Source organism: Elephantulus edwardii, unplaced genomic scaffold (genome assembly GCF_000299155.1).
Source record: "Elephantulus edwardii isolate Elephantulus edwardi_28Jun2011 unplaced genomic scaffold, EleEdw1.0 scaffold00169, whole genome shotgun sequence".
NCBI classification, from domain to species: domain Eukaryota; kingdom Metazoa; phylum Chordata; class Mammalia; order Macroscelidea; family Macroscelididae; genus Elephantulus; species Elephantulus edwardii.
The window spans coordinates 3,233,017-3,238,893 of record NW_006399919.1 but is presented as its reverse complement, the minus strand read 5'-3'; the positions used below and the strand labels follow the sequence as shown (position 1 = coordinate 3,238,893).

General features: G+C 39.3%; 1 pseudogene; it reads left to right on the top strand.

Moving 5' to 3' along the window:
• Positions 1–1,841: 1,841 nt before the first annotated feature.
• On the top strand, positions 1,842–2,717 carry LOC102866794 (annotated as a pseudogene).
• The last annotated feature ends 3,160 nt before the right edge of the window (positions 2,718–5,877 follow it).

Sequence of the window (5,877 nt, the reverse complement as noted above, 5' to 3'; positions counted from 1 at the left end):
TGAAACTGTTGAGAAATTTCAATCTCTTCTCCATCCACTATGCTGCTGCCTATAGGTTCAGTGGTAAGAAACTTTGTTTTCTTGACATTGAGATGCAATCCATAATGAAGTCTGCATTCCTTGATCTTCTGAAACAACTGCTTCAAGTTCTCATCACTTCCGGGAAGCAAGGTTGTGTCATCTGTGTAACACAAGTTATTGATGAGTCTCTCTCCAATCTTGATGCCACATTCCTCTTCACAGAGTCCAGCTTCTCAGATAATTTGCTCAGCATACAGATAGTATAAATATGAAGAAAGAATAAAACCCAGACACACTTTCTTCTCAATTTTAAACCATCCATTGTTCTACTGCACTATTCACACAATAGCCTCCTGGTCCACATATTGGTTCCACATGAGCACAATTAAGTGCTCTGGGATTCCCATTCTTCTCAATGACAGCCACTATCTGGTCAGTCTAATCCACACAGTCAAATGCCTTTGCATAATCAATAAAGCATAAATAAACATTCTTTTTGTATTCCTTACTTTCAGCCAGGATTTATCTGACATCAGCAATGATATCCCTGATGCCACAGATTCTTCTAAATCCTCTTTGAACTTCTGGCAGTTCCCTATCTTTGTACTTGTCTAGCTGTTTTTGAATTATCTTCAGTAGTATTTTGCTTATATGTGATATTAATGAGAGTGGTGTACTTTATAAAATTATTCATTGCTTTATGCCTATTATCACCCTGTATTTTCAACTTTTCCTTTTACTTCACCCCTTATCCATTCACTAGCCTCTGAACTGAGTACATTGACAAGGTTGAGTTGGCTGAACATATAGTTTAGTTCTTATGCTTGTTTTTATGAGTTTGTACATATTTTGTTTGATAATATTAAATATAATAGCCACAATGTAATTGTTCCTTTCCCATTTCCTCTCTATTGTTCTTATTCCCCTTGGTCTTTCTATTCAACACCCTCCCACTTTTAGGGTGACGTCTCCAGGCAAATGTTGATCTTTTGACATATATGTTTGGCTATTCCAATGATGAGTGACTTTCTGGTGTTATTTACCACTTTACAAAGTCTATTTCATGCTTGACTTTTCAGAGTGGGTTTTCTGAGGTATAAATCACATAGACGGAGCTCTGGTGGCTCAGTCTGTTTAGAGCTGGGCTGTCAACCTAACAGTGGTGCTTCTCTGCTGGTTCAAATCCACTAGAAGCTCATCTGCACATTGGGTGAAAGATGAAAAATCTCCTGCTATGTGATATGCTTTCTCTGAAAACCCAGAGGAGGCCTAGCTATAAGTCATTTCTGATTCCATGACTAAGATTTGAGTTTTTTATTTATTTACTGTTTGGCTGAAAGTGTAAATAAAATTCACTTTTGGCAAACTGATTGAGCTTCATATTGTGAAAACTTGCAATAATTGACTATATGATGTCAATTGTGGCTAATCAGTTGACTCTATTAATCTCTTCACATCTACTCTCTCAGCTGTGTTCTAAATTAAAAGCTGAAATGGAAATACAATTAATTATTGAAAATCAAACATTGACAAAGCAGAAATGCACTCATATTAGATGTTGTTTTTAATAAAAGTGTTATTTTACCCATTTCAATATCTTTCATTCCCTCTCACAGAATTAGTGAATGAACCCTTCCCTAAAAAAAAAACCCATTACACACCTGCCACCCCTATTGTTTCACCTATGTCTTCTGCCTTCCCATTCCTATCCACTCTTCATTTCCCCTTCAGTCTAATCCCACCTGCAGTTTGTCTTTCACCCTCACCTGTGACTAAAGACTTGACCACTCAAAATCCAGCTCCCCAGAACACAGCTCGACATGGACACCAGTGTGACTGAAGGTGGATTAACTGCCATTCTGGCTTCTTATGCATGGAAAGGAAGTTGGCAATATCATCGGAAAGAAAGAAGTATCCGTGAAGGAGAAGCATGAAAAGACTGGTGCACGTCTCAACATCTCAGAAGGGAATTGTCCTGAGAGAATTAGCACTTTGACTGGACCCACTAACGCCATCTTTCAAGCCTTTGCTATGATCATTGACAAGCTGGAAGAGGGTATCAGCAGCTCTGTGACGCACAGCTGCGAGTAGACCCCCAGTAACCCTGGGGCTGGTGGTTCCTGCCAGTCACTGTGGCTCTCTCATTGAAAAAGGTGGTTGCAAGATCAAGGAAATACAAGAGAGTACAGGGCCGCAGGCCCAGGTGACATTCCACAATCCATCTACGTGGTCATGCTGGAGACTCTCCCAGTGCCCCCTCTGTAAAAGACGTGAATATCTCCTATCGGATCAAGCTGTCCAGTTCTCTGGTCACCTTTGCAGGTAACCAGGCCAATCCCATTCGAGGACAGTATGTCATTCCACAGCCACATTTGACCACACTGCATCAGTTGGCAGTTAAACAGTCTCATATTCCTGTGAGGCATGGCAGCACTGGAGTCAGTGACATTGAATCCAGCGCTCCAGAGATGAAGGCTATTGGAGTTTGGACACATCTGCTCAGACTACTTCTCATGAACTCAGCATTCCAAATGATTACATTGGCTTCATAATCAGGCATCAGGGCACCAAAATCAATGAAATCCGTCAGATTTTTGGGGCACAGATCACAATTGGTAATCCAGGAAGGATCTACTGATACGCAGGTTACCATCACTGGATCTGCGGCCAGAATTAGCCTCTGGCTCAGTATCTAAACAATGTCAGGCTTTTCTTGAGACAGATGGAACAGCTAGAACAAATGCAGATTCACCCATAATCCCTTTCTTCTGTTCACAGACGCCCATGATCTATCTGTGTAGTTTCTGAACAGTCAGCGATTCCAGGTTTTAAATAGTTGGTAAATTATCAGTTTCTACACTTTATCATCAGCTTGTGATTTTTTTAATGAAAGTGTTTTAATTCCTTTCTTTGTTCAGCTGTTGATGCTGAGATCCAATATTTAGTTTCATAAGCTTCTACCTGATTTTGGTTGTTGGTTTTGTTTGGGTTTTTTTTTTCTCATAATTTTTTTTCCTGTTTGTCATGAATATATGTAAGAGTGGAATATTAATACATTTCAGTTTAGTTCTGTAATGTCAGGAATTAAAAAAAAATAAAAGATGGACTGGAGCTTTTCCTTTGTGAATAGAAACTGAATGTCACAGTGGGGGGAAAAACAACAACAAACTGCACCAAACAAACCAAGAAAATCAAACAACGTTTTGTAGTATTTCTCATTTAGGGTTTACTTAAAAGAAACCAAAGCGTGGAAAGGAAAGCCTATGGCTACGGCATACTAATAAAAATATACCTCTTGACAATTTTTTTCTGTGGTCATACAAGGGAAAATATGTCTGGCACTCCACAGCAAGCATAAAATTTCCTCTTGATTTTGAGGCAAAGCACCAATGTTATTGACATGTACTACTAATCAGATGAGTCATGTGTTAACATGATAATATCTTTTCCTCTGTGACTACAAGTGATACGCTTCAGTGGTTATCCCAGCATGCATGAGGGTCTCCTCTTTATATGCACATAGGTGTTCAAGTAATGCATTCTGAAAAGCAGCATGAGACGCTCTATCAATATGTGGTTAAATAATTGAAGCAATTGCCATGTGAGTTGCTGGTCATCACATCTGTATATTTCTCTAGGCAGCAATCATCACCAGATGTTCTACCAGATGATAGTCGATGATGCCACAGGTATGACAATCCTAGTGGGGATGCAGGCCTGATGTTAAATTTGCCCTGAAGCAAAAGATAATAAAGAGAAATAAACTTGGTGACCAAGAAGAAACTTGTCTGAAGGGCTTTACCCAACCTAGCCTGTTTGATAGACATACAGGAATAAAAAGTATGGGCTCCCACGAAAATTGTGAGGTGCTACGAGAAAGAAAATTCCCTTTTATTATACAGGTCTGCAAGTTTCTTGTAATTGAACTATTGCACTAGCTATTTGTGAGTATAGTAATTCATTGAATTCCAAGTCAAGTTTATAAGTAACTTATACTTGCCTTATAATATTATGTTCATTTGCCCCCACTTTTTAAAAAGATTGAGACATCACTAGAAAAACAAAACAAAACCCCCACATTCTAATCGAGCCAATGCTGCTGTATGGCAGCACTCCGTCAGATTATCAAGTGTGTGGATCTTTGTGGGATGAGACGTCTCCCCCTTCTCTAGTGGAGCAACAGTGGGTGGACTAGAGCTGTCAGCATATCACAACAAAGAATGCACGACAATACCAACCCATATTCCCAATGAATTATCGCAATCACCTTCACTTGCTGTACATGCAGCTTTCAAACCACTGAAAAAACTCTCAGTGTTTTCTTTTTTTTTTTTCAGTGTTTTCTTAAACTAACACCCTCTCCAAGGAATCAATTCTGACTTTCAGTGACCCTATAAGACAAAGCTGAATTCTCCAAAACTAGAAATTTTTTTAGAAGCTGTCTCATATTTCTCCCGTGAAGTGATTGCTAGGGTGAAATAAATGGCTGATCTTGGATTAGCAGTCAATCACTTGACCACTTGTGGCACAAGGATTCCTATTTTGCACTATTGTTATTGTTTGTTATGTACCATCAGAACCAACTCATAACTAACCTTCCAGTGGGTTTTCTGAGGCAATAAATCTCATGGAAGGAAAGTGCCCATCATTCTTCTATGGAAGAACTAGTTGATTAAAATTGCGTGACTTTTTGCACTGTTGTTGTTATTGTGTCTTCAAGTCGACTATGACTCATAATGACCCTATGAATAGCCAACCTGGACTCTGCCCTATCCTGTGCCACCTTCACCATTTCTGAAACACTCAAGTCCTTTGCTGAAGACATTGTGTCAATCCATTGGGGTTCTTCCTCTCTTTCACTGATTCCATCTTTCCAAGCATGATGTCTTTCTCCTCTAAATAGCCTTGCCTAACTACATGTCTGAAGTATGAAAGATGAAGCTTCACTGTCTTTATCTCCAAGGAGCATACTGGTGCACCCTTTCCAAGACAAATATGTTCTCTTGGAAGTCCATGGGATATTCAGTACCATTTCTCCAGCACTACAACTCAAAGGCATCAATTTGTTTTCTGCCATCATTATTCATTGTTCAGCTCTCCAATGAGTATCAGGTGACCTAGACAACCACGGCCTGAATTAGGCACATCCTAGCCTTCACTGACATCATTACTCTTCAGCATTCTGCAGGGGTCCCTGCCAGCATGCTTACCCAACACAATGTATCTCCTAATCTTGACTACTGGTATAAAGGGTGTTGATTGTTGATCCAACAAAGACTAAATCATTGACAACTTCAATCCTTTGTCTATCATAATGTTGACTGTTGGCCCTGTGATGAAGACCTTTGTTTTCTTGATGGTGAAATGTGGTCTTTGATCTTCTGCCACAAGTGCCTCAAGTCCTCACTTTCAGCAAATTAGTTTGTGTCATCTGCATAAAACAAGATATTAATGAGTCTTCTTCCTATCCTGATACCATATTCTTCCTCATGGAGTCAAGCTTTTCAAATTATTTCCTCAGATTGAGTAGGTACAGAGAAAGGGTAAAACTCTGCCTCTTGGTTAGGGTATAGCTTTCACATTTAAATGCTTCTCACAATAAAATGCTTTGGGATTCCCAGTCTTCTCAGTGTTAGCCATAATTTGTTATGATCCACTTAGTCAAATGCCTTTGCATAGGCAATAAAGCATAAATAGACATTCTATTCTTATACCAGCAGTCAGGAGATCAAGAGATGTATTGCACAAAGAAAATCTGCCATCAGGGACCTCTCCAAATTATTGAGTAACAATGATGTGAGTTTGAAGACTAAGGTGAACCTGATTCAAGCCATGATCTTTTCAATCATTTGCTGT